At 42.9% G+C, this 26,723-nt stretch overlaps 1 protein-coding gene across 8 annotated transcripts in view; it reads left to right on the top strand.

Moving 5' to 3' along the window:
- zbtb38 (zinc finger and BTB domain containing 38) overlaps positions 1–26,723 on the top strand; it is a 143,608-nt gene that overhangs the window by 9,998 nt on the left and 106,887 nt on the right. For 3 of the 8 annotated variants that reach the window (XR_015759096.1, XM_087993296.1, XM_043702816.2), the window contains exons 2-3: positions 14,395–14,660; positions 20,086–20,336. The gene's annotated coding sequence lies outside the window, so the exon portion shown is untranslated. Of the gene's footprint in view, positions 1–1,326; positions 1,343–14,394; positions 14,661–20,085; positions 20,337–22,945; positions 23,165–26,723 lie in introns of those variants that run through there. The other 5 variants (XM_087993294.1, XR_015759095.1, XM_087993292.1 and 2 more) reach the window with 5 other exon arrangements.

Below are 26,723 nucleotides of genomic sequence, written 5' to 3'. Positions count from 1 at the left end.
ATTTCATTTCTATCTGACAAGGCACTTTCCATCTGCCTGTCCCGTTGAAAGAATGTGCTTCTTTGGATATTTAGTTCCCAGTCCTGATCTCCTTGCAACCATGCCTCAGTGACAGCCACAACATGATAGAACGGAACATTACAGCACAGTACAGGCCCTTCGGCCCTCGATTTTGCGCAGACCTGTGAAGCCAATCTGAAGCCCATCTAAACTACACTATTCCATTCTCATCCCATATGCCTATCCAGTGATCATTTTAACGCCCTTAAAGTTGGCGAGTCTACTAGTGTTGCAGGCAGGGCATTCCACATCCATACTACTCTCTGAGTACAAAAACTGCCTCTATATCTGTCCTATATCTATCACCCCTCAATTTAAAGCTATGTCCCTTTGTGCTAGCCATCCCATCCAAGGAAAAAGGCTCTCACTGTCTACCCTATCTCACCCTCTCATTATCTTATATGTTCAATTAAGTCACCTCTCAACCTTCTTCTCTCTAACAAAAACAGCCTCAAGTCCCTCAGCCTTTCCTCATAAGACCTTCCCTCCATACCAGACAGCATCCTAATAAATCTCCTTTGAACCCTTTCCAAAGCTTCCACATCCTTCCTATAATGTGGTGACCAGAACTGTACGCAATGCTCCAAGTGGGCTGCACCAGAGTTTTGTCCAGCTGCAGCATGACCTCATGGCTCCGAAACGTAATCCCTCTACCAATAAAAGCTAACACACCATATACCTTCTTAACAACCCTATCAACCTGGGTGGCAACTTTCAGGGATGTATACACATGGTCACCGAGATCTCTCTGCTCATCCACACTACCAAGAATCTTACCATTAGCCCAGTATGCTATTCCTGTTGCTCCTTCCAAAGGGATCCACCCCACAATTTTCTGCATTAAACTCCATTTGCCACCTCTAAGCCCAGCTCTGCAGCTTATCTATGTCCCTCTGTAACCTGCAACATCCTTCCATGCTGTCCACAACTCCACCAACCTTAGTGTCATCTGCAAATTTACTAACCCATCCTTCTATGCCCTCATCCAGGTCACATATAAAAATGACAAACAGCAGTGGACCCAAAACAGATCCTTGCGGTGCAGCACTAGTAACTGAGCTCCAGGATGAACATTTCCCATCAACCACCAACCTCTGTCTTCCTCCAGCTAGCCAATTTCTGATCCAAACGGCTCAATCACCCTCAACCCATGCCTCTGTATTTTCTCCAATAGCCTACCCTGGGGAATGTTATCAAATGCCTTACTGAAGTCCATATATACCGCATCAACTGTTTTACTCTCATCCGCCCTTTTGGTCACCTTCGAAAAGAACTCAATAAGGTTTGTGAGGCACGACCTACCCTTCACAAATCTGTATTGACTATCCCTAATCAACTTGTTCCTTTCTATATGATTATAAATCCTCTCTCTTGTAACTTTTTCCAACACTTTACACATAACTGAAGTAAAGCTCGCTGGTCTATAATTACCAGGATTGTCCCTACTCCTATTCTTAAACAAGGGGACAACATTTGCTATCCTCCAGCCTTCTAGAACTATTCCTCCAATTTTAGTCTGTTCCATGTCCTTAACTTCAAGGCTACATTTGACTGATGTGGCATCAAGAAGCCCTTGCAAGACTGGGATCAATGAGAATCAGGAGGCAAACTCTCCACTGTTTGGAGTCATACCTGGCACATCGGAAGATGGCTGTAGTTGTTTGAGGTCAGTCATCTCCAGGACATCTCTGCAGAAGTTCCTCAGAGTAGTTCCGAGACCCAACCATCTTCAGCTGCTTCATTAATGACCTGCCCTCCATCATAAGGTCAAAAGTGGGTATGTTTGCTAACGATTGCAATATGACAGCACCATTTGTGACTCCTTAGATACATAGAACATAGAACATAGAACAATACAGCATAGAACAGACCCTTCGGCCCACAATGTTGTGCCGAACATTTGTCCTAGTTAAGAACCTATCCATGTACCTATCCAGTTGCTGCTTAAAGGTCACCAATGATTCTGATTCTGCCACTCCCACAGGCAGCGCATTCCATGCCCCCACCACTCTCTGGGTAAAGAACCTATCCCTGACATCCCCCCTATACCTTCCATCCTTCACCTTAAATTTATGTCCCTTTGTAACACTCTGTTGTACCCGGGGAAAAAGTCTCTGACTGTCTACTCTATCTATTCCCCTGATCATCTTATAAACTTCTATCAAGTCACCCCTCATCCTTCGCCATTCCAATGAGAAAAGGCCTACCACTCTCAACCTATCCTCGTACGACCTATTCTCCATTCCAGGCAACATCCTGGTAAATCTTCTCTGCACCCTCTCCAAAGCTTCCACATCTTTCCTAAAGTGAGGCGACCAGAACTGCACACAGTACTCCAAATGTGGCCTAACCAAAGTCCTATACAGCTGCAACATCACCTCACGACTCTTGAATTCAATCCCTCTGCTAATGAACGCTAATACACCATAGGCCTCCTTACAAGCTCTATCCACCTGAGTGGCAACTTTCAAAGAACTTTGAACATAGACCCCAAGATCCCTCTGCTCCTCCACCTTACTAAGAACCCTACCGTTAACCCTGTATTCCGCATTCTTATTTGTCCTTCCAAAACGGACAACCTCACACTTGACAGGGTTTAACTCCATACTAAAGCAATTCACATGCCAGGCTCAAACTGACAAGTGATAAGTAACATTTGCACCACACATATACCAGGCAATGACCATCGCTAAGAAGAGAGAATTTAAACATTGCTCCTTGACCTTCAATGGCACTACCATCACTGAATCCCTCACTATCCATATCCTGGGGATTACCATTGATCAGAAATTAAATTAGACTCACCACGTAAATACAGTGGCCACAAAATCAAGTCAGTGTAACTCACCTTCTGACTTACCAGTCCTGGGGAGTCTGTCCATCATCTACAAGGCCCAAGTCAGGAATGTGATGGAAGACTCCTCATTTGTCTGGATGAGTGCAGCTCCAACAACATTCAAGAAGTTTGACACCATCCAGGACAAAGCAGCCTGTTTGATTTGTTCCACACGCACAAGCATTCACTCCGTCTACCACCGACACTTCATAGTAAGTGTGTAGTATTTAGAAGGTGCACTGCAGAAATTCACCAAAGATCCTCAGACACCACCTTCCAAACTCACAACCATTTGTTTCTGTAGCCAGCAGAGAAAAAGCAGAATGGTGTGTTGCTTCCCTGGTGCCAGGCTCAAGGATGTCTCAGAGAGGGTGCAGTATGTTCTCACAGGGGAGAGGGGCCAGCAAGAAGTCATTATCCAGATTGGAACCAACGACACAGGAAGGGAAAAGTCTGAGATTGTGTCGGGAGATTACAGAGAGTTAGGCAGAAATTTAAAAAGGAGGTCCTCAAGGGTAGTAATATCTGGATTACTCCCGGTGCTACGAGCTAGTGAGGGCAGGAATAGGAGGATAGAGCAGATGAATGCATGGCTGAGGAGCTGGTGTATGGGAGAAGGATTCACATTTTTGGATCATTGGAATCTCTTTTGGGGTAGAAGTGACCTGTACAACAAGGACAGATTGCACCTAAATTGGAAGGGGAACTAATATACTGGCAGGGAAATTTGCTAAAGCTGCTCGGGAGGATTTAAACTAGTAAGGTGGGGGGGGGGGGTTGAGCGTGGGGCCCAGGGAGATAGTGCGGAAAGAGATCGATCTGAGACGGGTACAGTTGAGAACAGAAGTGAGACAAACAGTCATGGCAGGCAGGGACAAGGTAGGACTAATAAATTAAACTGCATTTATTTCAATGCAAAGGGCCTAACAGGGAAGGCAGATGAACTCAGGGCATGGTTAGGAATATGGGACTGGGATATCATAGCAATTACGGAAACATGGCTCAGGGATAGGCAGGACTGGCAGCTTAATGTTCCAGGACACAAATGCTACAGGAAAGATAGAATGGGATGCAAAAAGGAGAGGGTGTGGCATTTTTGATATGGGATAGCATTACAGCTGTGCTGAGGGAGGGTATTCCCGGAAATATATCCAGGGAAGTTATTTGGTTGGAACTGAGAAATAAGAAAGGGATCACCTATTGTACCTATCACCTTCATCCCCTCCCCCACTCACCTATTGTACTCTATGCTACTTTCTCCCCGCCCCCACCCTCCTCTAGCTTATCTCTCCACCCTTCAGGCTCTCTGACTTTATTCCTGATGAAGGGCTTTTGCCTGAAAGGTCGATTTTACTGCTCCTCGGATGCTGCCTGAACTGCTGTGCTCTTCCAGCACCACTAATCCAAAATCTGGTTTCCAGCATCTGCAGTCATTGTTTTTACCCAATAAGAAAGGGATGATCACCTAGGATTGTATTATAGACCCGCTAATAGTCAGAGGGAAATTGAGAAACAAACTTATAGGGAGATCTCAGCTATCTGTAAGAATTTTAAAAATCACACAACACCAGGTTATTGTCCAACAGGTTTATTTGGAAGCACACTAGCTTTCGGAGCGACGGTCCTTCTTCAGGTGGTAGTGGAGGGCTCGATCGTAACACAGAATTTATAGCAAAAATTTACAGTGTGATGTAACTGAAATTATACATTGAAAAATTGATTGTCTGTTAAGCCTTTCATCTGTTAGAATACAGTGATAGTTTCACTTCTTTCATGTGTAAATCACAAAACCTTTTTTTAAAAAGTTGCATTCTCGGGTTAGCTGTTAACATGGTGTTAGCTAGACAATATGTTGAAGGTGTTAGCCCCTGGTATTCTCTGTCTATGTCATGATGTTTAGATTGATTCTAATCTAAAAAGTGAGATCACGGAGTTTTACATGAATGCATGCAGTTTTTGAGCAAAGTACAATGTAACCCTGAAAGTACAAATTCACCCCACAAAATATATGTGTGCATGTGGGTCTTTGTCTGTCTGTGTGTGTCTGTCTGGGTTGGGAGTTGTGAGTGTGAGAAAGTGTATGTGTGTGTGGAGTGAATGCAGAGTGTCTTAAGTCTGTGAGGGGGTGCATGTGAGAGTGTGGGAGTGTGTGTGTCTGTAAGGGTGTGTGTGGGTGTCTGTGTGTATGTGTGTGTAGGAGTGCCTGTGTGTGTGTGAGAGTGTGTATGTGTAGGAGTATCTGAGTATGTGTATAGTGACCATTGGGTGACCATCCTCCAAGGCGGACTTCGGGACAGGCAGCAGAGAAAAGTGGCCGAGCAGAGGCTGATAACTAAGTTCGGTACCCATAGGGATGGCCTCAACCGGGACCTTGGGTTCATGTCACATTACAGGTGACCACCATTGCACTATATACACACACAGATACTCCTACACACACACACACACACACACAGGCACTCCTATACACACATACACATGGACACACATACACACAGACGTGCACACAGACACCCACACACACCCTTACAGACACACACACCCCCACATTCACACATGCACCCCCTCACAGACTTAAGACACTCTGCACTCACTACACACACACACATACACTTTCTCACACTCACAACCCCCAACCCAGACAGACAGACACACAGACAGACAAAGACCCACATGCACACATATATTTTGTGGGGTGAATTTGTACTTGTAGGGTTACATTGTACTTTGCTTAAAAACTGCATGCATTCATGTAGAACTCTGAGCTCAAAAACTGCATGAATTCATGTAAACCTCTGTTATCTCACTTATTAGATTAGAATCAATCTAAACATCAGGTCATAGACAGAGAACACAGGGGGCCAACACCTTCAACATATTGTCTAGCTATCACCATTGTTAACAGCTAACCCGAGAATGCAACTTTTTTAAAAAAAGGTTGTGTGATTTACACATGAAAGAAGTGAAACTATCACTATATACTCTAACAGATGAAAGGCTTAACAGACAATCAATTTTTCAATGTATAATTTCAGTTACATCACACTGTATGTTTTTGCTATAAATTCTGTGTGTTAGGATTGAGCCGTCCACTACCATCTGATGAAGGAGCGTCGCTCCGAAAGCTAGTGTGCTTCCAACTAAACCTGTTGGACTATGACCTGGTGTTGTGTGATTTTTAACTGTGTACACCCCAGTCCAACACCAGCATCTCCAAATCATCTGTAAGAATAATAGGGTAGTTGTGGTAGGGGATTTTAACTTTCCAAACATAGACTGTGACTGCCACTGTGTTAAAGGTTTAGATGGAGAGGAATTTGTTAAGTGTGTACAAGACAATTTTCTGATCCAGTATGTGGATGTACCTACTAGAGAAGGTGCTAAACTTTACCTACTCTTGGGAAATAAGGCAGGGCAGGTGACTGAGGTGTCAGTGGGGGAGCACTTTGGGGCCAGTGACCATAATTCTATTAGATTTAAAATAGTGATCGAAAAGGATAGACCAGATTTAAAAGTTGAAATTCTAAGTTGGAGAAAGGCCAATTTTGACGGTATTAGGCAAGAACTTTCGAAAGCTGATTGGCGGCACATGTTTGCAGGTAAAGGGAGAGCTGGAAAATGGGAAGCCTTCAGAAATGAGATAATAAGAATCCAGAGAAAGTATATTCCTGTCAGGGTGAAAGGGGAGGCTGGTAGGTATAGGGAATGTTGGATGACTAAAGAAATTGCGGGTTTGGTTAAGAAAAAGCAGAATGGTATGTTGCTTACCTGGTGCCAGGATCAAGTATGTCTCAGAGAGGGTGCTGGACCTGATCAGGTGTACCCGAGAACTCTGTTGGAAGCTAGAGAAATGATTGCTGGGCCTCTTGCTGAAAGATCTGTATCATCGATAGTCACAGGTGAGGTGCCGGAAGACTGGATGTTGGCAAACGTGGTGCCACTGTTTAAGAAGGGCGGTAAAGACAAGCCAGGGAACTATAGACTGATGAGCCTGACGTCGGTGATGGGCAAGTTGTTGGAGGGAATCCTGAGGGACAGGATGTACATGTATTTGGAAAGGCAAGGACTGAATAGGGATAGTCAACATGGCTTTGTGCGTGGGAAATCATATCTCACAAACTTGATTGAGTTTTTTGTGGAAGTAACAAAGAAGATTGATGAGGGCAGAGCAGTAGATGTGATCTATGTGGACTTCAGTAAGGCGTTTGACAAGGTTCCCCATGGGAGACTGATTAGCAAGGTTAGATCTCATGGAATATAGGGAGAACTAGCCATTTGGATACAGATCTGGCTCAAAGGTAGAAGACAGAGGGTGGTGGTGGAAGGTTGTTTTTCAGACTGGAGGCCTGTGACCAGTGGAGTGCCACAAGGATCCTCTACTTTTTGTCATTTACATAAATGATTTGGATATGAGCATAGGAGGTATAGTTAGTAAGTTTGCAGATGACACCAAAATTGGAGGTGTAGTGGAAAGCAAAGAGGGTTACCTCAGATTACAACAGGATCTTGACCAGATGGGCCGATGGGCTCGGAAGTACAGATGGAGTTTAATTCTGATAAATGCGAGGTGTTGCATTTTGGGAAAGCAAATCTTAGCAGGACTTATACACATAATGGAAAGGTCCTAGGGAGTGTTGCTGAACAAAGAGACCTTGGAGTGCAGGTTCATCGCTCCTTGAAAGTGGAGTCGCAGGTAGATAGGATAGTGAAGAAGGCGTTTGGTATGCTTTCCTTTATTGGTCAGAGTATTGAGTACGGGAGTTGGTAGGTCATGTTGCAGCTGTACAGGACATTGGTTAGGCCACTGTTGGAATATTGCGTGCAATTCTGGTCTCCTTCCTATCGAAAAGGTGTTGTGAAACTTGAAAGGGATCAGAAAAGATTTACAAGGATGTTGCCAGGGTTGGAGAATTTGAGCCAAAGGGAGAGGCTGAAGAGGTTGGGCTGTTTTCCTTGGAGCATTGGAGACTGAGGAGTGACCTTATAGAGGTTTATAAAATTCTGAAGGGTATGATAGGATAAATAGGTAAAGTCTTTTCCCTGGGTTCGGGGAGTCCAGAACTAGAGGGCGTAGGTTTAGGGTGAGAGGGGAAAAATAAAAAAGAGACCTAAGGGGCAACCTTTTCACACAGAGGGTGGTATGGTATGGAATGAGCTGCCAGAGGAAGTGGTGAAGGCTGGTACAATTGCAACATTTAAGAGGCATTTGGATGGGTATATGAATAGGAAGGATTTGGAGGGATATGGGCCGGGTGCTGGCAGGTGGGACTAGATTGGGTTGGGATATCTGGTTGGCATGGACGGGTTGGACCGAAGGGTCTGTTTCCATGCTGTACATCTCTCTGACTCTATGACTAAATATTGCAGTGACAATTGCTCCCTTTTAATCTGTAGGAATAATTTCAGAATTAATGGAATCATGGGAGATAATCACCAATGCGTCAACTGTCTCCATAGCTCCAACTTCAATATTCGGGGATGTACACCATCAGGTCCTGGGGTTTTATCAACTCAGCCCCATTAATTTCTCCAATACAATCTTCCCACTAATGGGAATTTCCTTCAGCTCTTCATTCTCCCTCGCCTCTTGGACCTCTAGTTTAGGGAGACTTCTTGTATCTTCCACAGTGGAAAAAGCCAGAATGAAATCATTCAGCTTCACTGTTATTTTTCTATAAGTTATCGTGACTCTGCCTGTAATGGACTCATATTCAGTTCAGGTGAACCTATTTCCTTTCTCAGTATCTATTGAAGCTTTTACAGCCTGTCTTTTATGAACAGTGCACATGTCGCCCCAGCCACCAGTGAGTCCATGTATCTCCATTTAGACTGACCATCTCCAGGCCCTTTCCTCAGTCTTCAGCATGTTTCTTAAATTCACCACCATCAGTAAAGACTGTTTCTTGTTCCTCTTTGTCCCGGCAACTGCTATCCTTCTGGAATATTTGTTGATTTGTAGGTAGGCCTGTAACCTGATCTCAGGATTGGCTTTCTCTGCTCTCTTCCCCATGACAATAAGACACAACTGTTCATAAAGCATGGCTTTACCTCAACACCTCTCTGGGTCTTTCAGAGACTCAGGGACTACTCATGGCAAACTCAGAGACTGCTGTCATTATCTCCACATGAAAATGTCTCACTGCCTCTTCTCAATAAAACAATCTAATGCTTCCTTTGATGTTTTAATTATCAAACCAGTCAAGCCTAATGTGAGGTCACGTGACCTCCTGCATTTCCCTTAAGTTTAAAGCTACAGTCCTAAACTAAAATAGAATAAAATTGCAATAAGTTGAAACACAGAGGCCCGCTCATAAATTTATGTTAAAAGGGGCTTCAGGATATCAGAGGAAGCCCCTATGTAATCCTATTTTTTGACAAAGATGCTCTGTGTCAACAAAAATGAGAGCGCAGTGACTCAGGTTAAACACACGCACCAATGGGTTCAAACCCAGCTTCTTCAAAGCTGTTATTAGACTGCAGAATGGACCTCTCAAATTTAAATTTAAGTTGATCTTGCTCTCTGTGCACCTTCTCTGCAGCTGTCACATTGTATTCCTCGCTCTGTTCTATTACCTGAAGGCACTTTGTTAGGCATGCTCTGCCTGTATCGCTTGCAAAACAAAACTTTTCACTGTACCGAGGTACATAGATTCATGTGGCAATAATAAATCAAAGCAAATCAAAAACAGTAGAGGAGAAAGTGAGGACTGCAGATGCTGGAGATCAGAGTCGTGAGTGTGGTGCTGGAAAAGCAGGTCAGGCAGCACCCGAGGAGCAGGAGAGTCAATATTTCGGGCATAAGCCCTTCATCAAGAATTCCTGATGCTTTTCCAGCACCACACTCTCGAAATCAAAAACAGTAACTTGTTCACACCCAACAACTGCCTAACGTTTGTATGGCAAAGGCATTGAAAAACATCGGGAGTTAGCTCTGGAAAGATTCAGTCACTTTTTCCCCTATTGATGCAGTTAACCGAGTTTTCTGTATTGCAATGTGAAACCCCAGAGCAGCTTTATGGCCTTTGGCTTTTCAGCTGGGAAACAGGTGGGTGAGCGGTTTGACTCTCATCAGATTCCTCAGCAGCATCAGGAGATAATCTTCTTTTTCTTACCAAGATGGTAAAAAAAAAAACTCTCAGACTTTGCTATCACAAGAAGCAGCAGTTTTTTGGTGCCATCGTCATGTTGGACACAGACTGAAGACAATGGCATATTCTGTGCTTTGCTTCCCATAATGATATATTAAAGAGTCATCTGGTAAAAGATGGTTAAAAAAAAACTCTAGTTGCAACAGTGTTAAAATTGTTTCTTGGTATGTACTTTCACAGGACATGAGCGAGACTATTGGGGAGCTGTTGCTGCAGCCTTTTCTGTGGTGTTGTTTTTATTCACTCATGGGATATGGGCCTGTCCCTAGTTGCCCCTTGAGAAGGTGGGGGTAAGCTGCCTACTTGAACCCCTGCAGTCCATGTGCTGTAGGTGGACCTTTAGGGAGAGAATTCCAGGACTTTGACCCAACAACACTGAAGGAACAGATATATATAGTCATAGAGTCATAGAGATCTTCAGCACAAGAGAAGGTTCCTTTGGCCCATCAAGTCTGCACTGGTCTAAAACAACCTCCAAATTATTTTATTCCCATTTTCCAACATTTGGCCCCAAGCCATTTATTCATTGGCATTCCAACTGTGTGCCTAAATACTTGTTAAACGTTGTGAGGCTTTTTCGCCTCTACCACCCCTACAGACAGTGAGTTCCAGATTACCACTCCCCTCTGGGTGAAAAATAGTTTCCTCACATTCCCTCGAAACCTCCTGCCCCTTATCTTCAATATATGCTCCTGGTCATTGATCCCTGCACCAAGGGGAAAAGTTCCTTCCAGACTATTTTATCGATGCCCTTCATAATTTAATCCATCTCAATCATGTTCCCTCTCAGTTTCCTCTGCTGTAAGGAAAACAATCTGTCCAATCTCTCTACATTACTGGAACTCTCCAGCCCAGGCAACAGCCTGGTAAATCTCCTCTGCACCCTCTCCACTGGTATCACATCCCTCCCAGAATGTGGATTCCAGAACTGCATACAATACTATAGCTGTGGTCGAATCAACATTTTATACAGTTTCAGCATCACCTCCTTTCTCTTAAACTCTACACCTTGGCTAATAAAGGCAAGAGTCCAGAATGTGGTGCTGGAAAATCACAGCAGGTCAGGCAGCATCCGAGGAGCAGGAGATTCCTGATGCCCGGGCTTATGCCCGAAATGTCGATTCTCTTGCTCCTCGGATGCTGCCTGACCTGCTGTGTCTTTGCAGCGCCACACACTTCACTCTGATCTCTTGCATCTGCAGTCCTCATTTTCTCCTAAAAAAGGCAAGAATCCTATATGCCTTCTGAACCACTTTATCCACCTTTCCTGCTCCATTAAGGGACAGATGGATATGCTCCTCAGGATCTCTATGATCCATGGCGCTTCCCAGGGTCCTACTGTTCATCATCTCTACCCTTGGCTTGTTTTAGATTTGCTAAGTATGTCTTGTCGCAAATTCACTGTAATCTTATAAATCACGTCTTTGTAACAATGCAGACCTTAGCTCTCCATTGCTTTATGTTTTACAATTTATTGTTAAACTTGAAAACTATCACGATTGAGAATGGTTACACAGAATCTGCCACTGGTTTCCACAACACAGGTGTTTTCTTATCAATCTGTAACAAACAGCATTGTTTATTTTCATGAATGTATTAAATAAATTTTTATTTATAGAGTCATAGAGATGTACAGCATGGAAACAGACCCTTCAGCCCAACCCGTCCATGCCGACCAGATATCCCAACCCAATCTAGTCCCACCTGCCAGCATGCCGACCATATCCCTCCAAACCCTTCCTATTCATATACCCATCCAAATACCTTTTAAATGTTGCAATTGTACCAGCCTCCACCATATCCTCTGGCAGCTCATTCCATACACGTACCACCCTCTGCGTAAAAAAGTTGCCCCTTAGGTCTCTTTTATATCTTTCTCCTCTCATCCTAAACCTATGCCCTCTAGTTCTGGACTCCCCTACCCCAGGGAAAAGACTTTGTCAATTTATCCTATCCATGCCCCTCATAATTATGTAAACCTCTATAAGGTCACCCCTCAGCCTCCGATGCTCCAGGGAAAACAGCCCCAGCGTGTTCAGCTTCTCTCTCTTGCTCAAATCCTCCAACCTTGGCAACATCCTTGTAAATCTTTTCTGAACCCTTTCAAGTTTTACAACATCTTTCTGGTAGGAAGGAGATCAATTGCATGCAATGTTCCAACAGTGGCCGAACCAATGTCTTGTAGAGCCACAACATGCCCTCCCAACTCCTGTACTCAATAGCTGAAAATGTGTTGCTGGAAAAGCGCAGCAGGTCAGGCAGCATCCAGGGAACAGGAGAATCGACGTTTCGGCCATAAGCCCTTCTTCAGGAAACGTCAATTCTCCTGCTCTCTCGATGCTGCCTGACCTGCTGCGCTTTTCCAACAACACATTTTCAGCTCTGATCTCCAGCATCTGCAGACCTCACTTTCTCCTGTACTCAATACTCTGACCAATAAAGGAAAGCATACCAAACACCTTCTTCACTATCCTATCTACCTGAGACTCCATTTAGGTCTTATTTCATCAGGAATTGCGCTATAATCTCTGTTTTATGTACAGAAACAAAAATAGAAGTTGCTGGAAAAGCTCAGGAGGTCTGGCAGCATCTGTGGAGAGAAATTCAGTGACTCGAAACATTAACTCTGATTTCTCTCCAAGATGCTACCAGACCTGCTGAGCTTTTCCATAAACTTCTGTTTTCGTTTCGGATTTACAGCTCTGCAGTTCTTTTGACACAGAACGTAGAAAAGTGCAGCACAGAACAGGTCCTTTGGCCTACATTAGGTTTAATCCTAATGTAAAATATAGTAACTTCACCTACACACCCCTCAACTCACTGCTATCCATGTGTATGTCCAGCAGACACTTATATGTCCCCAATGATTCAGCTTCCACCACCACCGCTGGTTTTAGCTCAGCAGTCTGTAGAAATCCTTCCAACTAAGTGAAAGCAGAACTAAAAGCTTTCCTGGGTCTGTGTAAACCCTGACCCCAACCACTCATGATTCTTTTGTTTCTTAAAATAAACACCCAGGTATAAATCTAAGCTGCTTGCTAACTGCCTGTCTACAGGAGACAGTTCAGAACCAGTGACAATACCTCCCTGCAAGAGTAATAGCACAGAACACATCTCTTAAAAGGCACAGTAGCATCACACCCAGCATACCAGCACTTCCTGTGGGTCTCTTTCCCCCCAAATGTCTATTTGACTAACTCAAGGAATTTGTATGCAGCAGGTCCAGCTTTCTCCTCCTTTGAGTGGGTTTCGATGTTTTATATTTCTATTTTACCGTTCACGATTCCTTTTAATTATCAGGTCACATCAGGGGTAACAAATCTAAATTTGCCATTGAAGTTTGAATTTTTCAAGTTAGGTTGTTGGTTGCATCAAGAGCTAACATTGCCATCACAAATCAGTATCCTCATAATTCAAAGCTATCCTGATTAACCATTACAAAGACAGAGAAAGTGTACTCATCCTTGTTTGGAATATTAAGTGATGAGTTAGAGAATTTATCAGTAATCCCAATGTGTTGTGTGATGTGCCATGGAGTGTTAGAATAACAAAATAATAAAACAATCACAGCCCACATTTTGGACATGTGATTAAAAAAAAATACTCAAACTGTGAATAAGGAAACAGATTGAAACTGGAAGCAGTAATAAACAAATGAACTCGACAATTCGCCTCACCAGAATGGCCGTGTAATCGCTCATTAGTACCAAAGATTGTAAAGCCCCTTGATAATGAATGCTATCCATGACGGAAGCTTCCAGCAAAATGATAAATTGGACAAGATTAGCTTTGACATTAAAGTTTGTCAGGAGGTTAAGCAGATTGAACAGAATCTAAATGCAGAGGATGAGGTATCATCTATAAAAGGAACAAACTTGCTTAATATTTTCACCTCCACATTTTTGTGATTCCTGGGACCATAGTTCCCTTTAAAAGTAGGAGCTTGCATATCACAATACTTGGTATTGAAGATGTGCTGGATTTTATATTGGAATAAGCTCCTTTCACTTAACCTCTTTACCAAAGCTGTTTTTCCTTAATGGAACTCCCACAACTTAAATGATAAGTAGGTCAAGTCCCATACTAGACCAGTAAATGGAAGGCAGAGTCAGAGTCTAGCATGTGAAGGACAAGCATACAGTCACAACTTTGAAAGTTTTGGACATAGATAATCCATGTTATTCATCAATCTCTTGTTAATGTTATTTCCTAACTTCCCTGTGATGAAAAAGACCAACTTATTAAATGGAAAATGTGTACAGCAAAAACAGATTAAATCTTAATCAATGGATCTGATTTCTTCCATCAAAAAATGCAAAGTTTTCACCATGTTGTTTTTAATCCCTTCAGAACATTCACACAATGAATTCTGTGTACTGCTAAACCGTTCCAGAGAGTGACCAGCCCAGCCTGCGATCTTTGGAATTAGAAACTGAAAGGGGCTTTGTAACTTGTACTGAATGCTGGCCAGGAATAGAGATCAAAACAGAAGGGAGGAGGGAACGTTTACAACACATGTCAAAAAATGGCATTGCCCAATTGTTCAATTTATAAACATCAATAACCTAAAAGTGACTGAACAAATAACTTATTCCAACTGCACACAGCTGCAAGAAGTAAGTGTTGAGAAATGCAGTCAGAACAATCCAAGACCTACTGTTGAGCTGGGGACACTGTATATCATATGATTGTTAGTGCCTCTCTGGTAGGGCGGATGGTACAAAGAAACATGTTAATACTTTTCCCAAACTGTTGGTTTATGAATGTATTAGCTATCAGTACTGAGCCTGAAGTTTGTTCCAATAAAGGATCATTGAATTCTTGACTTAATCGACAATGCATTACACTCTCCTGCTTCCTGGGAAAGTCTGAATGCAAGCTAGGGGACGCCTGAGGGAGATTAGTCACAGATTATTGTCACCTTCCATTTATTAATGGAGGAAGAAGCTGAAAGTAGGTCCGAGGCTCACCCTGTCAGACCCAAGAAGTTTGTATTGGGAAAGAATAATAGGTGGGTTTCTGACTTTCAATAACAAATCATATTCGCACACAAGTGAATCATGATCATGGTATATTAACCTAGCAATTTAGTTAATTGTTAACTTAATTGAAGATCTGGTCATGCCAATGAATCAGACTTTAAAGTTGATTTCCACACCTGAATTAAATATTTAGTGGAACAATTGATCAGACTCGTCATGAACGATGATGTGGCACTAGTCACAACATTCTCATGGACGCAGAAACAGGTCAGTCAACTCCTCACCTCTCTAATGGTGCTGTTTTCTTCCATATGAGCTGGCTATTTGAAACAGAATCTCATCTGCAGGTTTCATGCCCTTTAACGTTCCTCAAATTGGACAATCCATCATTTCTTTATTTTAGTTTCACAAAGTACATCACTTCCACGCTGTTCATTTGAGTTTGATATACAACAAGTATTCATGTGTTTGCATGTCAATTGTTGCAATGGGTGTTACTATGCCCAGTAATTTTAGTTTTGTGCTTTAGTATACTTCCAAATTTTTAAAAAAACTTCATATACTCTGGAAAGTGGACATATGATCTTATCACTTATGCTAATGCGAATAGAAATGTAATTTTATTTTGTTTAGTGCTTTTACATTGTAAATTTGCATTATATTGATGGTTGTACATATTAAATTTTCGATTCTCTGGATAAGTAGGATATTAATTATATTGCTTTGCTTTGATCAAATTGTTTAAAGGGAGGTTAGGTATCCATTAAATGGACATTGTCGGAAAAATAACTCTCCTAGTCTTTCAGTTGTTTTGATTCTGGTCTCTGATTCTCTGTCAAGATTTCAGGAATTGTGGAATTCCTCTCAGCCTTAATGTAAAAACTCACAGTACAGTACAGGAACAGGCCCATTCTGCCCCCCATGCTGCTGTTCTAAGTTAAGTTAAAAATCATACAACACCAGGTTATAGTCCAACAGGTTTAGAACAAAGAACATTACAGCACAGGAACATGCCCTTCGGCCCTCCAATCCTGCGCCAATCCAGATCCTCGATCTAAACTTGCCGCCTATTTTCTAAGGATCTGTATCCCTTTGATCCCCGCCCATTCATGTGTCTGTCAAGATACAACACACACAGACACTTCTACAAACCCATAACTCATGCAGACACTCTCTCATACACAAGCTCTCTCTCTCATATGCTGACACATTCATACACTCACACCCACACACAGACACCTATCCCTTTACACTCTCACTCTCACACACACACATACAGCCCCCCCCCGCATGCGCATACACGCACATACACAAGTTTGTGGGGTGAACTTGTACTAGCAGAATTACATTTTTATTTTGCTCAAAAACTGCACGAATCCATGTAAGATTCTGTAAATCCCTTTTTTAGATTACATTAAAGTACATTACAGTGTGGAAACAGGCCCTTTGGCCCAACAAGTCCACACCGACCCGCCGAAGCGCAACCCACCCATACCCCTACATTTACCCCTTACCTAACACTACGGGCAATTTAGCATGGCCAATTCACCTGGCCTGTACATCTTTGGACTGTGGGAGGAAACCGGAGCACCCGGAGCAAACCCACGCAGACACGGGGAGAATGTGCAAACTCCACACAGTCAGTCTCCTGAGGCGGGAATTGAACCCGGGTCTCTGGCGTTGTGAGGCAGCAGTGCTAACCACTGTGCCACCGTGCTGCCCGTTAAAATCAGTCTGAACATTGGGGCACAGATAGTCCCACACTCGGCACCTCACACCTTCAGTGCATGATCTGGGCCAACATGGCACCCATTGTCACTTGAGAGTATAACTTTAAAAAAGTTCTACTATTTGCATATGAAAGAACTGAAACCAACATGCTCATTCTAAAAGATGAGAGACTTAACAAACAATCCAGGTCTTTTTTAATACATAATTTCAGTTACATCACATTATAAACGTTTGCTATAAATTCTGTGTCTTACCATCTTATACTCCACAACCACCTGATGAAGGAGCAGCACTCCGAAAGCTAGTGCTTCCAAATAAACCTGTTGGACTATAGCCTGGTGTTGTGTGATTTTCATCTTAATTGATGCTATTGTTCCCGCCTCTACCACCTCCACTGGCAACGCATTCCAGACACCCACCACCCTCTGCATGAAGAACCTTCCATGCATATCTCCCCTAAACCTTCCCCTCTGACCTTGAACTCGTGACTCCCAGTACTTGAGTTCCCCCGGTCTGGGAAAAATCTTCTTGCTGTCCACCCTGTCTACACCTCTCATGATTTTGTAGACCTCAATCAGGTCCCCCATCAACCTCTGTCTTTCTAATGAAAATAATCCTAATCTACTCAACCTCTCCTCATAGCTAGTGCCCTCCATACCAGGCAACTTCCTGGTGAACCTCCTCTGCACCCTCTCCAAAGCATCCACATCCTTTTGATAATGTGGTAACCAGAACTGTACGCAGTATTCCAAATGTGGCTGAACCAAAGTCTTATACAACTGCAACGTGACCTGTCAACTCTTTTACTCAATATCCCATCTGATGAAGGAAAGCATACTGTATGCCTTCTTGACCAGTCGACTCACCTGCGTTGCCACCTTCAGGGAACAATGAACTTGAACAATAATCTCGCAAGGAGTTAAGGGATACGGGGAGAGTGCAAGTACGTGGTGTTGAAATGCCCATGATTGAATGGCAAAGTGGACTCAATGGGCTGAATGGCCTTACTTCCACTCCTATGTCTAATGGTTTTAACACCCAGATCTCTCTGTATGTCAATTTTCCCCAAGACTTTTCCATTTACTGTATAGTTTGATTTTGAATTGCATCTTCCAAAAAGCATCACCTTGCATTTACCTGAATTGAACTGCCATTTCTCAGCCCAACTCTCCAATCTATCTATATTCTGCTGTGTTCTCTGACAGTCCCCTTCACTATCTGCCAGTCCACCAATCTTAGTGTCACCTGCAAACTTGCTAACCAGATCAGCTATACCCTTCTCCAATTCATCTATGTATATCATAAACAACAGTTGTCCCAGCACAGATTCCTGTGGGACACTACTGGTCACAGGTCTCCATTTTGAGAGGCTCTCTTCTATTACTACTCTCTGAATCCTGTTTCCCAGCCAGTTCTCTATCCAGCTAGCTAGAACAGCCTGGACCCTGTGCGACTTCACCTTCATCAGCCTACCATAGGGAACCTTATCAAATGTCTTACTGAAGTCCATGTCTATGATATCTACATCCCTTCCCTCATCAATCAACTTTGTCACCTCTTCAAATAAATCTAATAAGTTTGTAAGTCTTGACCTTCCCTGAACAAAACCACGAGCCCATTACTGATAAGCCCATTTTCTTCCAAATGGGTTTATATCCTATCCCTTAGTATCCTCTCCAGTGGTTTCCCTACCCTGACGTCAGGCTCACAGGTCTGTAATTACTTGGATTATCCCTGCTACTCTTCTTAAGCAAGGGAACAATATGTTTATTTGGAAGCACTAGCTTTCAGAGTGCTGCTCCTTCATCAGGTAGCTGTGGAGCAGGATCATAAGGCACAGAATCTATAGCAAAAGATTAGTGTTATGCAACTCAAATGATATATTGAACAAACCTAGATTGTTGTTAAGTCTTTCATCTTTTGGAATGTGTTCCAGATTTCAATTCAGTAATACATAAATCCCAGAATTTTTATAAATTCTGTGTCTTATGATCCTGTTCTACATGAAGGAGTGATGCTCCGAAAGCTAGTGCTTCCAAGTAAACCTGTTGGACTATAACCTGGTGTTGTGGGCTTTCGAACTTTGTCCACCTCAGTCCAACACCGGCACCTTCACATCACGTTCTAAATAAAGCCCATCTGTCTGTACATGGTTTGTATCCCTTTATTTCCTGCCTGTTCATGTGTCTAAGTGCTACTTAAACATTCTTCCACCTTGCTCTCCTCACAAGCCAAAACCATGACCAAATCTTTGTTCACTCCTCCCTATCTTTCAGTTTTCTTTTAACTCCTTGAAGAACCTCTTTAAAGCATTTTTCTACGTTACAGGTAAAAATGGGTATGTCCTTCTCTATTGCCCAGTGTCTTATTCTTGTGCGCATCTTTTTAAAGCTCTAGACTAGTTTCACTTCTGTGACAATTTTTAAAAATGAGTGATTTAAATTTCCTGAGTCCGTAAACTTGCAATGATGGAAAGCTATTCCTATGATAGGCCACTTGGTGGAGTGTTACGTTTGGAGCCTTTTTTTTAATGTGGCTCCAATTCATGGACAGAGAAGCTCAACAACAGGGTGCGGTGGCTTGAGAGAGGTCAAACTCTCTTGGTTCACCCCTTCACTTGTTGGGGACAAGATTTCCAACACAGAAGAGGGCAAGAGAGATTCACAAACAGGAGAACTAGAGCAAATACCTGGTCTGAAATGTTTGTTTATATTCCTTAGAGCTGCAACTTAATATCGGTTACTTATTAGACAATGGCAGGCCTAATGTCCAAGTTGCAAAGGATATTGATTGATTGTGTGGCTCTCTCTCGCACTCTCTCTCTCTCTCTCTCTCTCTGCAAATTGTTGAACATGTTTTTAAAATAAGTGCTATCAAATGTTTGGAGGATTAACCACTAAAACAACTCTATTGTGATGTTTTTTTCTCTGCATCAAGTATTCCTCCTCATTCTTGGCTTTTCATTTGCTAGAGTATTGTCCTACAAACAGGGGTCATGCTCAAAGTGTCTGTCCCCGTCTTCCCAATTGCATAATAATTCAGGCATTCTCTCTCTCTCTCTCCCTCCCCATTTCTCTTTTACTCCTGATGTCAGCAGCATTTCTGAGCTACTCATTGCTGCTAGTATTAGTTTATGTTGAGTCACAAACCTGTCCTTGTTTGAAGTCTGTCAACATAATCCCTTGTACTGAGCATTTTTTTTGTTAGCTGCTATATTTTGATTAAAAGCATTTTAAGTTGTTTAACACTATGGCTGGTAGTTTGAAAAAAATTACAACTGCAAATCTTTTCTATTTGCTGACATCATATGTATCCTCCTCCTTATCAGGAGAGATTTCAAGGACTGTGTGTTGGCCAAACCTTTCCAGGCACGCACGTAAAGAATGAAGTGTTGTCAGGTTGCTCTTCTTAAGGCCACAAAGGTTCTACTAAGCGGACAACATACAAACACCAAGAGAGAAGCTTGTGAATTGGGTCCTCAAACCAAACAACAACGAGGGAGAGACTCCTCAAGTCCTCGAGTCACAGAGCTGATCCAAAACTACTGGACAGGCTCGGTATTGTTTCATTCATTTTCAGGTAAGAGCTTTCACCCGATCACCTTCTGAGACGAGGGGTGTCTTAATAACTGAGACCAAGTTAATTCTGTATCGTATACAAGCTTAGAGATTTGAGAAAGGAACTTTTTAGCATCACTGCCTCACTGAATAAAATGAGACAATCAACAGTATGGGAATTTTTCAAAGAAGGCAATCATTGATTTTAACCTTTTATCTGCGTGGCCTGTCAGGCTCCATCATTTGTGCAGAAGTAATCTGCAAAGTTTTCAAAGACTTGGGCATTTGTGCCCTTTCTGAGCTCAAAAGAGAGTACTGAGGAAAAAATATATAATTTAAAAAAAAATTTGTAGCTTTTTGTGTTTAGTGTTATTTAGCGCCAAACCTAGCAACAGTGTTCAGTGAAGAAGGAGGTTGGATGAATTCAGTGCAGCATCCTGCTTTTAAAAAGATGTAAAACAAGTGTGGGTAATTATCCCTCGGTGTTTCTATTAGTCTTTCACCAATAATTAGGAAAATATTGGAATCTGTGAACAGGAACAAGTTTAAAGAAATTGAGTTGGAATAATCCAGTAAATAGTGATGTTATGTTTGGAAGATGGATTACTGTTGAGGCACCCACTTTTTATAACCTACATCAGTAACCTTAATCTAAAAACAATATGGAAATTAATGGATAACATCAAATTAGGAGGGATATTCAAGAACAGCTGGAAATTAACAATGGAAGTGTAGAACAAAAGTAGAAATTATTGGAGAAACTCAACAGGTCTGGCAGCATCTGTGGGAGTTAAGATTTTGAGTCTGGTGACTCTTTGTCAGAATTCATCAGGTGTCTGGAAGGATCTACACTAAATTTACAAATTGCCAGAATCTGTAAAGACAATTCAATTCGGACAGGAACAAGGCTTTCAACTTTTAGAAAAATGAGAGACGTGCTCAATTGTGTTGAACGGATAGGAAATGCTGAAAGATCTGGGAGCGGCAGTGGACTTTGTTCTTGGCACATGCAATCATTTGCAGAATAGCAATCAACAAACACAATGAGGTATATCGTCAAAACAGTCAAAAGATTTGGGCTCCTTGCCGAAAGGAATATGTGGCTAGCATAGGGGTGTGAGACATTAGCCATAGTCTCTATGAATATGAGATTGTATGGGTTTTGGTGTCAAAAAACTGAGTTATGAAGAAGTATGGAAAAAATGTAAAACTTATTATTTGGATTGTAATGGTGTGCAGGGGTATGGGGAAAAGGCAGGAGATTGGCTCTGGGTAATCGAGCTGGTGCTGGCACAATGGGCTGAATGGCCTCCTTTTGTGCTGTAATGATTCTGCGTGTGAGAAACGAAGCTCACTGCCAAATAATTTTAGTCCGAGTCAAATTCCGAAGCAGTCTTTATTCATACATTCTTGCAAGCCCGGGTGACCACAAAGTAGGCACACTGATCAGAAGATTACATTACAATTAATACAGTTCAGTTGAGTCTCTCGGTACTCCCCTTTTACCCCGTTGGTTGCTTTTGCTGTTGCGTGTAGCCGATCACAAGCTCTAGCTTCACACCGCCTCTGTTTACATTTCCCACTACTCTAAGCCTGTCGCACCCCCCTCCCCGCCCCACTCATATTTATTTTTGCCTTACTTGTTATCTTGTTCATACTAACTCCCAAGTGCATGACAATTGCAATTGTCATGTCAATACATCTGTTTCTACCAGTTGACCACCTCCCTTTTTAGTTAGTTATTTCTTGGTATACACCCTCATGATTCTGCCTTGCAATTTCTGCAGAGGCAAGATGCAGCTACTTGTAGCTGTTTGTGCAAGCATATTTAGTTTAATATACACCCCCACTCATAATTCAGCCTTGTGCAGTTTGCAGAAACAACAACATTTGCAAGCGCCTCTCACATGCGGAATTAGCCAAATGAGGAAACTAAATAAACACAAGTAAATCCTAAATGGAACAGCAAAGATTAATCATGAATATTGCTTCAAGTTAAACCATGTCAGCAGGACAAGAGAACACCGGTACACAAACTGGGCAAATTCAGGCTTGTGGTCAGGAAACATAGACATTAAAATTTCGAGTAGCCTAATGAGTAGGTTAATGGAAACGCAAATGCTGTGTAAGGTGTTAGTTCTGAATGGGATAATCCTAATACCATGTCGAAGCTACCCTTACCCAGTCCCACATTCCAGTAGAAAATATCGCAAGGTCCCAGGAGTCTGGGAAAAATGCCAATTCCAACAGTGCAGATCTGATCCCCACAACAAGAAGGAATCACAGAGACCAAGAGAAAAGAAAAGCTTTGGAGAGAATTTAACACTTTAAGACACAATCAGTCAGCAGCGGAACCGTAATTACTGACAGACTGCGGAACCTGTGGAAGTAACAACAGGGCACGCTCAGCAGGCTAAAGGTACAACTTTCCTCAGAAGATGGAAGAAGTCAGATGGGGCTCTGGGTTAAAAAAAGAGTATAGCCAGCCACTGTTGGATAAGGCTGAAGATAGCTGGAACTGAGAGGATGCTTTCCAATAGGCTGATATGTGAATGAAATGATGCCGAGTTATTCCGGTCTGCTAAGAGCTAAAATTGCAGGAAATCAATAAATTCTGTCTCTACCAAACAGGGACACAACATTCCAGATTGGTCATCTGCACAGACAGTTCCAAATAAGGCATACACTTGGCACAGAGACCAGTGTTTAAAGAGCCTGAGAAAATCCTTGCTTTTTCAGCAGAACTTTGAAGAATAACCCTGCAAGATGTACCCTACATCAGGAAGTGAGAAGACCTCGAAGAGTTGCAACCTGGTCATCTGCCAACTCTCCCGGGTAATAACATTTGGGGTTAGTTATGGAACCTTTTAATCTTTTATTCATTCACGGGATGTGGGCATCACTGGCTGAGCCAGCATTTACGACCCATACCTAATTACCCAGAGGGCTGTTAAGAGTCAAGCACATTGCTGTAGGCCAGACCAGGTCAGGATGGCAGTTTCCTTCCCTAAAGGACATTAGTGACCCTGAGTAGTGAAAGTGAGTAAGCTGTCTCCAGTGTAGGGTGACCCCCACATCCGCGGGTCTGGTTACCACTGTTTCAGTTACCTGCATGCTTACCGCAGCCTGAACGTATTATAGGGAACGTTCCAGAACCAGGGACCAGGAGGCTGCTGGGAAGGTACGCTTCCCACTTAAATGAATGGGTATGCAGTTTCCAGCTTCTGTGGTAAGTCTTGGAACGTTTCCCCTGCAGGTGCGGGGTGGGGTAGTTAAGAATATTTAAGGACTTAAGGACATTTTAATGAGCTCTGTCTCCACTGTATCTTTATCCGTGTATGTACTGTTGTCTCTCAGAAATGGGCAATTTGTATACTGAGAAAAAGCCAAGGCCTTTGTGAAGGAATCCCTATAAAAAACAACTCAATGCTCCAGAGAAACCGTTAAAGAATTTTCTGAAGGGAGAAGGGAATAATGTTGGCAATAATGTCAGGAAAAAGTGTGCAAAGCTGTGAAGGCAAAGAACATTTTTAAAAATTTCTTCTTCTTTCTAATGTGCATCTCAGCTTTGGGCCTGCAGGTTGCACAAAATGAGGCTTCAAGCCGAGGTTAAAACCCCCCTTAGATCAGGGCTGTAGAATCAGGAAGGCCCCAGAATTTATTTAAATTGAAACCAGTAAATTTTAAAGAAGCTTCATGGAAAATGTCTAGCAGAAAGAAGTAGAAGGAAAACCTGAATATTTAAAATGACCAGGACTCTGTAATTAAACCACAATTTCAGTATTGATTAGTGTGGCGCTAGAAAAGCACATATGGTCAGGCAGCATCAGAGGAGCAGGAGAGTCGACATTTCGGCATTAGCCCTTCACCAGGAATGCTCCTCAGATTGTCTTGCTCCTCGGATGCTGCCTGACCTTCTGTGCTTTTCCAGTGCCACATGTTTCGGCTCTGGCATCCGCAGTCCTCCGTTTCTCCACAATTTCCGTAGGCATATTTATAAAGGCCGTAGCTACCATTTTGTTTAAACACTTGTGCAAACCATTCAGTTGTGTGTTAGAGCCCTTCTGGGTATGTAAATGTTTGGTGTGAGTGTGGGAGAAAGTGCGTGATGTTTTAGATCATGAGAGGCTATGATCAGCATTCCCTCTGACTCCTTACTGGGCCTCTGCAGTCTGTGTGGGGCAGTGACAGCAAGGTATGTGGATGATGGGTGCATGTGGCTGGTGCTCTGAGATACTGTTGGTGCTGAGCAGTATGGTGTCCTCTCACATCCAGCACAGCTGATGTCTCCAGGTACCTGCCCTGACTGCCATGTCCAGATTTCTTTATCGTGGAGGGTGGCACGGTGGCTCAGTGGTTAGCATCGTTGTCTCACAGCGCCAGGGACCCGGGTTCGATTCCAGCCTCAGGCGACTGTTTGTGAGGAGTTTGTACATTCTCCCCGTGTCTGTGTGGGTTTCCTCCGGGTACTCCAGTTTCCTCCCACAGTCACAAAGATGTGCAGGTTAGGTGGATTTGCCGTGCTAAATTGCCCATAGTGTTAAGTGAATGAGTCTGGGTGGGTTACTCTTCAGAGGGTCGGTGTGGACTTGTTGGGCCAAACGGCCTGTTTCCACACTGTAGGGAATCTAATCTAATCTTGTGAGTTTGATAAAATGGGAAGTGGTGGAGGGTCAACAAAGCAGTTAACAAACTTTAATCGCCATCAATCGGCAACTCACTGCCCATAAGAAACGTAACTTGCCATTTGTGAAAAGACAGTCAGATTCTCCCATGTAAAGTTGGGCGTCACTTGACTTGTCCAGTTTTATCTCCAATCTCACCATGGCCCACATCACTCAGCCCCATGTAAGATCTGTTCTCAAAATCCCAAGAGGACAGACACTACCTTGATCAAGAGAGTCTGTTCACTATATGGTTACTCTAGAGAGGCACATATAACACCAGGAACAAGCAAATACCTGATGCAAAATATCAACCAAGACTCTCTGGCCTAAACAATGATCAGGCATCACTAAGTGATGCTATATTTACAAAACACAAGATCACTTCCAGAAGATGTGATCAACTGAGGCCCATGTCATAATGGAACATAGCGATACTGTCCAATAAATGATTTGGAGGTGCTGGTGTTCGAATGGGGTGTACAAAGTTAAAAATCACACAACACCAGGTTATAGTCCAACAGGTTTATTTGGAAGCACTAGCTTTCAGGGCACTGCTCCTTGATCAGGTGTAATATAAGATCATAGGGCACAGAATTTAGAGCAAAAGTTTACAGTGTGATGTAACTGAAATTATATATTGAAAATGACCTGGATTATTTAAGTCTCTCATCTTTTAGAATGGACATGTTGGTTTCAGTTTTTTCATATGTAAATCCCAGAACTTTCTTGCAGTTACATTCTCAAGTGAATTTTAACAATAGGTGCCATGTTGGCCCAGATAATGCATTGAAGGAGTGAGGTGCCCTGTGTGAGGCTGTCTGTGCCCCAATGGTCAAAGAGTCATAGAGATGTACAGCACGGAAATAGACGCTTTGGTCCAACACGTCCATACCGACCAGATATCCCAACCCAATCTAGTCCCACCTGCCAGCACCCGGCCCATATCCCTCCAAACCCTTCCTATTCATATACCCATCCAAATGCCTCTTAAATGTTGCAATTCTACCAGCCTCCACCGCTTCCTCTGGCAGCTCATTCCATACATGTACCACCCTCTGCATGAAAAGTTGCCCCTTAGGTCTCTTTTATATCTTTCCCATCTCACCCTAAGTCTATGCCCTCTAGTTCTGGACTCCCCGAACCTAGGGAAAAGACTTTGCCTATTTACCCTATCCATGCCCCTCATGATTTTGTAAACCTCTATAAGGTCACCCCGCAGCCTCCAACGCTCCAGGGAAAACAGCCCCAGCCTGTTCAGCCTCTCCCTGTAGCACAGATCCTCCAACCCTGGCAACATCCTAGTAAATCTTTTTTGAACCCTTTCAAGTTTCATAACATCTTTCCAATAGGAAGGAGACCTGAATTGCAGGCAATATTCCAACAGTGGCCTAACCAATGTCCTGTACAGCTGCAAGATGACGTTCCAACTTATGTACTCAATACTCTAACCAATAAAGGAAAGCATACCAAACGCCTTCTTCACTATCCTATCTACCTGCGACTCCACTTTCAAGGAGCTATGAACCTGGACTCCAAGGTCTTTTTGTTCAGCAACACTCCCTAGGACCTTACCATTAAGTGTATAAGACCTGCTAAGATTTGCTTTCCCAAAATGCAGCACCTCGCATTTATCTGAATTAAACTCCATCTGCCACTTCTCAGCCCATTGGCCCATCTGGTCCAGATCCTGTTGTAATCTGAGGAATACACCTCTTCGCTGTCCACTACACCTCCAATTTTGG

The sequence above is a fragment of the Chiloscyllium plagiosum genome, unplaced genomic scaffold (genome assembly GCF_037043375.1).
Source record: "Chiloscyllium plagiosum isolate Xiang-an unplaced genomic scaffold, Cpla_swu_hap1 HiC_scaffold_13, whole genome shotgun sequence".
NCBI classification, from domain to species: domain Eukaryota; kingdom Metazoa; phylum Chordata; class Chondrichthyes; order Orectolobiformes; family Hemiscylliidae; genus Chiloscyllium; species Chiloscyllium plagiosum.
Note: the sequence above shows the minus strand (reverse complement) of the source record. Positions and strands in the feature narration are given on the sequence as shown.